The sequence below is a fragment of the Callospermophilus lateralis genome, chromosome 16, assembly GCF_048772815.1.
Source record: "Callospermophilus lateralis isolate mCalLat2 chromosome 16, mCalLat2.hap1, whole genome shotgun sequence".
In the NCBI taxonomy this organism is placed as follows: Eukaryota; Metazoa; Chordata; class Mammalia; order Rodentia; family Sciuridae; genus Callospermophilus; species Callospermophilus lateralis.
In genome coordinates, this window is record NC_135320.1 from 92114506 (window position 1) to 92127041 (window position 12536).

Here is a 12536-nt window from a genome sequence, read left to right on the forward strand (position 1 = left end):
GGCTCTCAACAACAGTGATGGGCATCCTGGTTCCCTGAAAGTATGGGCATCAGGACACCCACAACCTCAGAACTTGGGGAGTAAGACCTGAAGAAGCTTCTGGAAGGCCTTGTCTGCAGGCAGAATGTCATTCTCCTGATTATCCTGCAACACTGAGCACTGACAGAAAATGCTCTTCTCAGTGCCAGTTTCATGAGTGTGCCTGGCACAACTCTTGAGGGAAGCAACCAGAAGTCAAATAGGTAAAAAGATGTGAACTGGCAGAAGCAATCCCAGTATAATGTCTGGTGTCCACAGTCATAGAAATAAAGCTCAATGGATTCTTCCTCTTATTTCACCTGTAAGAGAAAATGAATGAGGTGGAGGAAGAGGAGGAGGCAGGGGAAGAAGACAAGGAAAAGGAAGAAAGAAGGGTAAAAGGGCATAGGATAGAAGAAAGGAAGAGGAGGAAGAGAAGAAGGAAGAGAAAGTTAAAGAAGATAAAGAAGGAGAAGAAGTGAAGGATGAGGAGGGGAGGAGGAGGAAGAGGAGGAGGAGGAGGAGGAGGAGGAGGAGAATTATTTCACATTGTGGACTACAGCAAATCAGAGAGACCCACTCTTTGCAAAGCACCACCATTGCATAGGAATGTGGGGTCCCTGAGTACTCCCTGTGGAAGGATCCCCAACCAGCCTGCCCATTGGGCCAGGAAAAAAAATGCTTAGAGAGGAGACTCCATAGTCAGGCCTAGCTAGGCACAGCAACCTCCACCAGCCATGAGCTAGCCAGAGTGTGGCCAGTCCTGTCTCCTTTGCTTAGGGACCATATGTGTAGCTGCTCAGAGTGTAGAAGGCAGGTGACTCTGCCTCAGTTTTCAGAAGATGGCAACAGTGAAGCTCACTGCTGCTATCTGGGATTTTCTTTCCTATCCTGGCGAGGATTGTTTCCCCTTAAGTCTGTTTCTTTCCCCCAGATCTTTAGATGCAGATGAACACAATACCTTTATTTTGTTTGTTTGTTTTCTTTTTAATGTTGTGTTGTTGATCGAACCCAGTGCCTCATGCATGTTAGGCAAGTGCTCTACCACTGAGCCACGACCCCAGCCCGAGTCTATCTTTTTCTTAATGCTAAGTGGGGTTTTTCTTGTTTAATTTATAAAAGTAATTTTATTCCTAATTGTAACATAGTAATTGGACATATTATGGTATTATCCTGAAAAGTTAGAGCAGAACGGTTCAACCACATACAGGGGCAATGTCCTCCCCACTTTGTCTTGATAAAAAGACTTGTGTCAATGGGATTATGCTCATAGGACTGGTGTTTATTAAAAAGTCCTCACAGGATTATAGATTAAATTATAGATTAAAGTGGCCTTACCAGATTGGTATTGGTTAAAGTGGCCTTACTGGATTGGTATAGATTAAATTAATCTTATTGGATTGGTATTGATTAAAATCTCCTCACAGTATTGGCATAGTTCAAAATGGCCTTACCATGTTGATATTGATTAGGCAGTTTTCACAGAGCTTGGATCATGTAACTTCTCACAGTGGCCCAATGTTTGGAGAGTAATGAACCCAATCTGTGTGATGGCTGACTCCTAGCTATCATAGTCCTTATGTTGAAGTCATAACTCAGTAGCTCAGAATATGACCATATTTGGAGACAGGATCTCTGCTTGCCCTGGAGTGAGTCCTGAACCTGTTTTGTGAGCCTTTTCCTCCTCCTTATGCTCAGTTACAGACCTGGATAGGAGTTCACAGAGCCAGACCACAGCTGACCCAGGACTATGTCAACACCCTACAAGGAGTCTCAGAGTCCAGCATCTGGGAGGCCATCATACTTCTCACCTGGCATGCCCCAGGTAATCCTCAAGCCTGGAGAAAGAGGAGTGCACTAGTCCTGGCCTCCCAGGTTCCCTGAGCTCAGCAGGGTGTGTGGAGTTTGGGGAACAGCTATCTGCTTGTATTCCACAGCAGCACTGGGCCCCTGTGACCCCAACAGGAAGTCTCTTCCAAAGTCAGGGCAGAGGGAGTGACTACTGTGTCTTAGGTTGCTATGGGGTGTGGCAGCTCTCAGCCCTCTCAGGAAACATTCAGAGTCCTGAGCTCATCCCAACCTCTGCCTGGCCTTTCCTGAAGATGGGAGGGTCTAGAGTTCCAGTAGGGTGAAGTCTGTGAGAAGCTGGTCAATAAGAGACAGAGACTGAGTGATGATCTCCAGGTCATTTTGCTTCCTATGCTGGATAGGCAGTGGGTTCAGTCCTGAGATTTCCAGAACCCTGCAACTTCATCATCTGACTTCATCATGTTCATTTTTGGGAAATGGACTAAAGTGCCTGCAGCTGACCCTTGACTATGACAGGACCTCCTGGGAAGGGTTACTTGTGCAGTGTCCAGAGGTCATCTGGATGGAGGCAGGAGGTCCCTCCTTAGTCCCTTTGCTCAGCCCCTATGGGGAAAGGTGTCTACTCTCAGTATACTGACAGCCAGCCCCCCTTCCCTTTCACCCATCCAATTTTGTCTTGGACCACTCTTATGGGTGTGGCTCCCAGCCTGTTGTATGCTTACTCCCTTAAAGGGCCAGCTGGGCCTAGAGGGCACAGGTGAGACACCATGACCAAGTAGAGTATCATATTCTGTACATTCCTGAGGGACTCTCCCTGCTGAGATTAAAAGAGATATTTTCTCTGTTCCAAAGTGTGGATGGCAAAAGGGGACTTGAAAGAGATTATGAGGGGTGATTTGTTCATCCCTGGACTTCCTAGGCTCCAGGGCTTTGGGGACATAAACTATGGGTGGAAAATATTCAAACCATAGTACCATCCTTTTAGATCAAAACATGGGATGATGGGCTCTATTTTAGCTAAAATATGCAAATGTATATTGAATAACCAGAACAGTGACTTTCAGAGGTGGTGCATCAGGACTAGATAGTGGCACAGCTCTCTCTACAACACTAAACAAGCTAATCAATCAACAGAATCCAAGCTCAGGATGCTTTTGTAACCTGTGGAAAGAGATGAAATTAAAAGTTGGGATGAGGGTATGAAGCTGTAGCATAATGTCCTCTAAGCTGATCAGAGGTGGGTCACAGGGGCCTTAATGACAGCCACCTCCAGGTTCTTCCCTAGATGTGGTTCTGTGGGGATCCTGGAGTTGCCGCCATGTTTGTCTGTTCCCCAGGAAGCTCCTATGGACAAAAATGCAGGCCTGGGTTGTTGTGCTTGCATTTTTCTGAATTTACCACCTGCAGCCAGAACTTTTTAATCTCTTTCCATAGGCAGCAACTTCATACTGAGCCTGAGTTTATCAGCTGCTTGTACTGGTGTTTCTATTCAGAATTCACTTTTCCCTCTGTGAGGTGTGCAAAGATAAAGGCAGTCCAGGGTCCAGACCAGAGTAGAGACCTGGGGGAGCTCAGAGACACCAGGGACTCCATGGCATGGATTCATAGCATTTATGCTATTTGTTCATCCATTGAGGTGCATCATGATTGCTTAAGGTATTGGAGCATTGTGAATAGAACTACTATATGTAATTGAATGCTGTGATCTAGATATACCTTTTTGAGGCAGTTGTCTATATTTTTAGGATCATGTGGTGATACCATGTCTAACTTTGGGGGAAATGGCCGGTTTTTTGATAGTGGTGAGCTGTTATGTGCTCTACCAGCAATGCACAAGAGTGCCTGTGGCTGCTCATCATCCTCATGGTTGATACTACACTTAGTAAAGACCTTAGCAGCTTAGTATGTGTGCAGAGTAACTTGGGGTCTTAGTTTGTGCTTTCCTCATGACAGGTGATACTAAGAGTCATTTCTATGCTTCTTTGCCATCTTGTGTCTTTCTTGTGAGTTGTCTTTTCAGATCTTTACCCATTATGTTGTGTTATTGTTGAGTGTCTTATTATATTTTGTACACAAGTTTGTTTTAGACATATACTTTCCAAAGTTTCCCAGTCTTGACTTGTCTTTTCATTTCCTTAATATGATTTTTCACAGAGTAATTTAATACACTCCACATTATCAGGTTTTTCTTTCATGGATTTGTTGTTGTTATTGTTTGTTTGTTTGGTAGCAGGGATTGAACCCAGGGGTGCTTAACCACTGAGCTACATCCCCAGCTTTCATGGATTTTTTTTGGGGGGGCTGTATTTAAAACCTCATCATTAAACATGTGGTCATGTACATATTCTAGAGTTTTACAGTTTCCCATTTTAAATGCAAGTCTAGGGAGTATTTTGATAGGTTCTGGCAACCAGATGTGTGGCTTCTTGAAGTGTGTCCTTTTGCAGTCAGTGCTGTCTAGTCTAGGTTTAAAAACAGCTTGTTGGGAATTTCTGAAGTGCACTGAATCTTCAGATCAGGTTTGAGATAATTTCATCTTAATTTTATTGAGACCTGAACAAAGAATATCTCTGCATTTATTTATATTTCATTTGATTTCTTTCAAACATTTCAAGATTTTCTGAAAGTATGGTTGTACTTTAAGGCTTAACATGAAAGTACTTAAAATTTGGGGTCTCTATTTTAAATATTAATGCTTTAAAATTTTTCTTATTCCAGTTTATAAATTTCACTGTTTTCCCCTACATGATGGCTGAAATATAGGAAATCAATGAAATTTTGTCTTTGGGCCATGTACTTTGCTGCTTGCTAACTCCACCCATTCTGATCAAGACATAGGATGGTAGGATCTGCAACTCCCAGAGGTCTCTGAAGTGAGAGCTGTGCATTCTGCAGGTCAGACTACACTACATACAATTCCTGGGGAGACACTGGTGAATGTGCTGCCTCCAATTCTAGGAGGCTTCAACAGTGAGGTCTTCCCTCCCTCTCCCTGCTCACAGCCCCTGTACCCCTCCCTCCCCCTCCCTGCTCACAGCCCCCTGTACCCCTCCCTCCCCCTCCCTGCTCACACCCCCTGTACCCCTCCCTCCTTCTCCCTGTTCACAGCCCCTGTACCCCTCCCTCCCCCTCCCTGCTCACAGGCCCCTGTACCCCTCCCTCCCTCTCCCTGCTCACACCCCCTGAACCCCTCCCTCCCTCTCCCTGCTCACAGCTCCCTGTACCCCTCCCTCCCTCTCCCTGCTCACACCCCCTGTACCCATCCCTCCCTCTCCCTGCTCACACCCCCTGTACCCCTCCCTCCCTCTCCCTGCTCACACCCCCTGTACCCCTCCCTCCCTCTCCCTGCTCACAGCCCCCTGTACCCCTCCCTCCCTCTCCCTGCTCACACCCCCTGTACCCATCCCTCCCTCTCCCTGCTCACACCTCCTAGTAGCCATCCCTCCCCCTCCCTGCTCATAGGCCCCTATACCCCTCCCTCCCTCTCCCTGCTCACACCCCCTGTACCCCTCCCTCCTTCTCCCTGTTCACAGCCCCTGTACCCCTCCCTCCCCCTCCCTGCTCACACCCCCTGTACCCATCCCTCCCTCTCCCTGCTCACACCTCCCAGTACCCATCCCTCCCCCTCCCTGCTCATAGGCCCCTATACCCCTCCCTCCCCCTCCCTGCTCACACCCCCTGTACCCCTCCCTCCTTCTCCCTGTTCACAGCCCCTGTACCCCTCCCTCCCCCTCCCTGCTCACAGGCCCCTGTACCCCTCCCTCCCTCTCCCTGCTCACACCCCCTGTACCCCTCCCTCCCTCTCCCTGCTCACAGCCCCCTGTACCCCTCCCTCCCTCTCCCTGCTCACACCCCCTGTACCCATCCCTCCCTCTCCCTGCTCACACCTCCCAGTACCCATCCCTCCCCCTCCCTGCTCATAGGCCCCTATACCCCTCCCTCCCTCTCCCTGCTCACACCCCCTGTACCCATCCCTCCCCCTCCCTGCTCACAGGCCCCTGTACCTCTCCCTCCCTCTCCCTACTCACACCCCCCTGTACCCCTCCCTGTTAGAGTCTGTAAACAAGTCTGGATGGCGCCCGGCAAAATGCCAGAGGGAGTGGTTTGTAAAGTAACAAAAGCGAGCCATTAAGTGTGGAGATTCCTGAAGATAAGCTGTGCAAAATGTATAAATACCTCTGTTATCCTACAATAAACGGCTCCTATTCCTGCTGCATCAAGATACACAAGTTATTCGTCACCCCCCCCCTTCGGCAGATGGTGGCCTGTTACGGGGAGCCCCGGGACACTCGGGGGTAAGTGACGAAAAAAGCTGCCCATCCATAGATAGGACGGGAGCAATCTGCTCGTCCCTAGGCAGATAGGGCGAGAGGAAAAATGGCCATTTCGAGAAAATGGAGAAGATTGATGCAGTATGTTTGTGTCTTGTTTTGTCTTGAAATGTTGTATTGTCTTTGTGATAAAAATATGGAAGGGGTGAGAAGTAAATTGATAAAGGAAAGAGGCACCCCAGTGGAACCAAGAATAGTTAGGGCATGTGTTGATAAAAGCCCAGAAACTCTAGTCAAAAAGAAAAAGAAAGTTCAGAAGAAGAAGGATTATCAAGAAAAAAGTTGCAGCAAAAGGCTATTACTGATTACTTTTCATTACTGGAGGGTGCGTGAATCGGAATCTGAGCAGCGGTTGCCACCTGCCCAAGCCGATCATGGCGCAGCAAGAATTTTCCAAGCGGCAGTTGCCGGCTCTTCCCCGCCCCCCTGCCCAGGGGAGCGGATCGCCACTGTGAGCCCAAATGTAGACCTGACCTGGAGGCACAGTCTCGAAGGCTTTTGCTCCCTGTGCCCCGAAGCAGTTTGAGTCTGGGACTCTCCCCAGGGCCATCTGGGGCTGCCCGGGATGCTACAGCTGGAGGAAGACGCTACTGGCGTCCCTGAAGTTTCAACATTTCCAAGGCCAGTAACTACAATGGGTCTCTCACACCTGGAGGCTGATGAGTAATGAGTACTATTAAGGCTTATTTCAAATGTAAAAATCCTTGAGATAATGTACTAAATTGTTCAGAAGGTTTTTTTCTTAGTGAAATGCTACAGGATTTTCTTTAGCCATCCGGAGTTCCTGCCTTCAGTCCAGTGCCGGTGAAAACAAGGTGAAAGAATTTACAATGTTGCTAAGAACCTGAGGAAACTTCAGCTGAAAACCCCACGAGACGACTTCGGAGCTGTTACTGTTTCTGCCGCTACAACTTAAGCTAGCTGCCTGCAGAACTTACCTGGACTGTGATTTACCTGGACTGTGAGTTAATCTATTGAGACACTGCTTTATCTGGACTGAGACAACAAACTGTAATCTACAACAAATTGTAACTCAGTATCTTTGCTAATGGTGTCATTGCTGGTATAATTTTTCCAAGGGCTTCTTGCATGGAGCCATCAATTAGCTTGGAATTGTAACATTTTGTATCCTCCCTTTCTGTTTCTAGCAGGTTATTTATGGTGTTTCTGTAAAAAACCACTATGGTCGTTATTTAAATTAAACAAAAGGGGGATATGTTAGAGTCTGTAAACAAGTCTGGATGGCGCCTGGCAAAATGCCAGAGGGAGTGTTTGTAAAGTAACAAAAGCGAGCCATTAAGTGTGGAGATTCCTGAAGATAAGCTGTGCAAAATGTATAAATACCTCTGTTATCCTACAATAAATGGCTCCTATTCCTGCTGCATCAAGATACACAAGTAGTTCGTCACCCCCCTGACACCTCCCTCCCTCTCCCTGCTCACACCCCCCCTGTACCCCTCTTTTTCTCTCCCTGCTCACACCTCCCAGTACCCATCCCTCCCCCTCCCTGCTCACACCCCCTGTACCCCTCCCTCCCTGTCCCTGCTCAGTCCTGCTACACTACTGAGGGTCCCCACCTGCTGCAGAGCTGAACTCTGAGCCACCTGAGTCAGTCTGGCCAAGGGGCCTGGGCTAAGCAGCACAAGATCATCAGGTAGAGGGCAGCCCCCAGGGTGGGCACTGGGTGTTCGGGGCCCTTTGGTCTAGTGGGTAGTGACCCCAGGCATCAGCCCTGACTTCACATCAAAACTGAGATTCAGAAGCAGTGAGGCCCCCTCAGCATGAGGGGAGGGTCCCCATGGCCCTCTGCACAGGGGCTTGTGCAGCACCCGAGGTGGGATGCCCACATGTGGCAATGGGCAGGACCCCAAAGACACCAGCTCCTCCACGGTCATTCGTCCAGACCCTGTCACACAGCTCCTGTGACCGCTGTGGCAGGGTCCATCTGCCTTCATGAGACCCACACAGCAGAGGGCCTGCTGGAGCCAGTGACCACCAACCTGGGGCCTTAAGTGGAAATGCATCTTCCACGTGGCTCCTCCTCTGAGGCTGTCCCCTCTTCTGTTTTAAGGACACAGCCATTACATGAGGGCCATCTGACCCAGGAGGAGCCCATCTCAGGACCCTTCACTAACGACCTCTGCAGAGACCCTGCTCCCACACAAGGTCCCACTCACAGGTTCTGGGGTCAAGATGTGGACAGGGCCCGCCTCTTACAATGGTGTCCAGCTCCCTCCATAGGCTCCAGGGAGGCTCCTTCTGCCTCTCCAGCTCCTGGGGCTCCAGGTGGCCTTGGATGGTGGCCCCTCACTCCAGTCTCTTCCTCCATCTCCATGTGGCTCCTCCTCTGTGTCTGTGTCCCCCCTTTCTCTCTTGGGAGCACAGTGGCATTGCATGAGGGCCCCGTGTCCAGAAGGAGCTCATCCCGAGATCCTTCACCTGTTACACCTGCACAGACTCTTTCTCCAGCAGCAGACAGCTCACAGTCCTGGGGGACGTTCCTGGTGGGGCCCATCCATCCCTACAGTGTCACCTGGGGAGATGGCCAAGGTCAGTACCCTGGTATAGACAGCAGTGGGGACAGGTGGAGGCCTTGGAGAACAATGGTACAGAAAGCCCCTCCTGGTTGGGGGGATCCAAGGCCCACTCTGTCTAAACGTGAACTCACCCTGGAAAAATTCAGCTGCCCTTTGCCCAGGAAGAGGGCGGTGCAGGGCAGGGTTCCTGGGCAGCTGCCTCCTCTGGCATTTCCCTGTGGAGAAGGTCTCCTAACAGATAATTACAGCCCAGCAAGTCAAACTAGGAGCACAGGCAGGGGCGTGGATTGCCAAACAGGGCTGCTCCAGCAGGGGGCAGGCGGCCTGGGGAGCCAACAGGGGCCTTCCCAGGGCTTGAGGACCTGAGTAGGGCTGAGTCCTTCCCGCGTGGGCCGGGAAAAGGGGAATTGGGTCTTTGCTGGGTTTGTGGGCCAGGTACCTTTGTTGCTAGGGCAAGTAAGTTCTGAATGGAGAGTCCACAGACAGGGCTGGAGGCCGGGGCCTCCTCCACTGGGCAGCCTTTTAGACAGGTGCCCTCCAAGGGAAGTGCCTCGTCTACTGTCTGGGGTGTGCACACACGTGCTCCTCATGGTCACTCTCATGGGAAGCCAAGGTCACTGAGGAGGATAAGGTGTCTGGTGTGTATACTGCAGGAGGGCACTGTGTCCCAAGTGTGGGCTGGAGGAGGACACTGTGTCCCGAGTGTGGGCTGGAGGAGGACACCGTGTCCCGAGTGTGGGCTGGAGGAGGACACTGTGTCCCCAGTGTAGACAGGAGGAGGACACTGTGTCCACAGTGTAGACTGGAGGGACACTGTGTCCAGAGTGTAGACTGGAGGAGGACACGGATATCCTGAATGTAGGGTGGAGGAGGACACTGTATCTGAGTCTCCTGAGTGTAGAGTAGAGGAGGACATGGTGTCCGGAGTGTAGACTGGAGAAGGACACTGTGTCCCGAGTGTAGACTGGAGGAGGACACTGTATCTGAGGCTCCTGCGTGTAGACTAGAGGAGGACATGGTGTCCGGAGTGTAGACTGGAGAAGGACACTGTGTCCCGAGTGTAGATGGAAGGAGGACCCTGTGTCCCAGTGCCGACTGGAGGAGGACGCAGTGTCCTGGGTACATTCACGACCCCGCCCCTGCCAGGACTCTTCAGGCTCTGTGCCCTGGACTCCATCAGATCCTGAGGGGTGTCGGGCTGGGTACTTCTGCAGGGAGTCTTCCTGAGGGACACAGGCTCCCACGTGTCCTCTTCCCACACTGACCACAGAAGTGAAAGTGGTATTCCTCTGGCTGTTCTCAGGCTACACCTGACTTGGGCCGACCCTAGGAGGTCCGGGCCTCCAGCACCGCCTACTGCCCCGCCCTAGGCCCCCCCCCGTGCGCCCCCCCCACGCGCTCGCCCTGGGCTCTGCCCTGCCCGCCGCCCCTGACCCCGCTTCCCCGCCCCGCCAGTCCGACACCAGCCACCAGCGTCCTCCAGGGCCTCCCTCCTCCAAGCCTGCGCAGCCCCCACTCCCCGCCGGACCCAGATCGCCTCCCGCTGCCGTGTTCCCCTCCCCGCCTGCCCCCGGCCCATCCACCGCCTCTGGCCCTTCCGGTGCCCTCTGCGTGGCCCCCCGCGGTCCACTTAGGACCTGGACACTCTGCGCCGCCCCTGAACCGGTTCTTTGGCCCTCGACTACTCCCTGCCAACATCGGGTCTTTGGGTCCCCCTTTTCCACACTGTCCTCGACCCTCAGCCCTTTCCATACACACTCGGCCCTTCCGAGGCCACTCGGCTCTCAGCCGCCCTCGGCTCTTCGCGTTCTCTCGGGTTTCTCCCTACACACTCGGTGATGTCCCACCACCCTATATCTGACCACCCGTTCCCCGATAATGTCCCATCACCCCATTGTTGATCAGCTTCCTCACCCTTCCCCGTCCCCAGGTGGCGTCTGCTCACCCCAATATCTAATCCCATGTCCCACCACCCACTCTCCCAGGGGACATGAGAGGAGCAGTGGTGGCGACCCCTGAGGGCCTGTGCACACAGGAGCCAGCCCTGTGTCCAACCAGCTGTGATGAGGAAACACCGCCCATTGCCCAGGAGGCAGGCTGGGTGCAGGCTGGTGGGGTTGCTGAGCCAGAGCAATGAGCTGACAAGTACCTAAACAACAGGGACCACTGTCCCTCCATTGCCTCCACTGGGGACCCCCGCTCTCCCCTCCCCAGTCCCTCTGAGCTCAGGCCAGGGGCCTTGATCTCCCAGAACCCAAGTTCCCCTCTATATGCCTGGGCTGTTGGTCCCCTCAGAGGTTAGCTCCCAGTCAGAAGAGGGGGCAGGAGCCCTGAGGGTCAGGCCTGTCCCCCTTATCTCCAGGGAACACAGGTGTCACTGGGATGTCAACATTCTTGGCCTGCAGCTTCTGTCCTGCCTGGTAGCAGCCATCCTGGAATGCATGATGACCTTGGGCTAGTATGGCAAGGCCAGGGGTCATCCCCCCTCATCACAGGCCCCTCGAGACAGCATGGCTCCTGCCCCCTGCCCAGCACCTGAGGGCCCACCTGTGTGACCAATTTTTTGGAACCCCCAGTAGGTCCCACCTGGTGTCCCATTAGTGGGGTGCAGCTCACTAGCCCAGGAGGAACCAGGAGGATTCTTATGGACACAGCTGAGGGGTTGACAGATCCTCTGTATTGGGGGCTGAATAGGAGAACACTTGACTACAATATCCAGAATCCTCCCGCCCGAAGCTGCCCAGGGTACCTGTAGTGACACCTGCAGAGCGCCAAAGCACACTACCCAGAATCCCTGGGGGGCCTGCTGCTTGGCGGGGAGGGGGCCCATCTTGGTGAGAGCTGCGTGGACAGACCTCTGGACTACACTACCCAGTATGCGAATGGCCCTCGGCTTCCGGGGAGGGCCATCACCATAATGGTTGCATGAGCCGACCTCTGGACTGCACTACCCAGAATGCTTGGGGCCCTCGACTTCTGGGGAGGGGGGAAATCACTGTAAGGGTCGCATGGGCAGACCTCTGGACTACACTACCCAGAATGATGGGGCCGAGGCTTCCGGGGAGGGGCATCACGGTGAGAGTTGCGTGGGCAGGATGCTGGACTGCAATACCCAGAATGCCCCGGGGCCATCATGGTGAGGTGCATGGAGAGAAGTGGACTACAGTGCCCAGGGGCCTTGGCTTTCAGGGGCCATCATGGTGAGGGCTTCCCGGGCAGGATGCTGGACTGCAATGCCCAGAATGCCTGGGGCCCGCTTCCCCAGAGGCCTCTGCGCCGGCCGCTTGGGTTTCCGGCCTCCCCCAGTTGGACACAGAGGTGGGGAGTCGGGTGTGCTGTGTGGAGTGCTGGCCAGCGGCAGGTGGCCACCCAGGGCTGACTGGGACCGGTGTGTTCATTCCTCTGCCTGCTCCAAGGGCTGCAGCTGTGCTGGAGGGGCCGAGTGCAGAGGATGGTGCTTAGGAAAGTGGTCTCCTTAACTCTCCTCCTGAATGTCCACTGCAGTGATGTCACCGATGGGTACAACTGGACATCAGATGATGTCCATATGTGATGTCACCCATTGGTACAACTGGGCATCAGATGATGTCCACATCTGTGATGTCACCGATGGGTTCAAGTGGACATCAGATGATGTCCACACCTGTGATGTCACCGATGGGCACAGCTGGACATCAGATGTAGCAGTGGGTCAGGTAGCTACTGAGGGTAGAGGAAAGAGCCGAGTTCCATTATGGTCTGCACAGAGGTAATTTGGGCATAATAAAGGGGGAAGGAAGGAAGAGTTCAGCTTGGGACTCAGTGAAGTAAGAAATAGAGTCAGTCCTTGTGAATGCAGTTA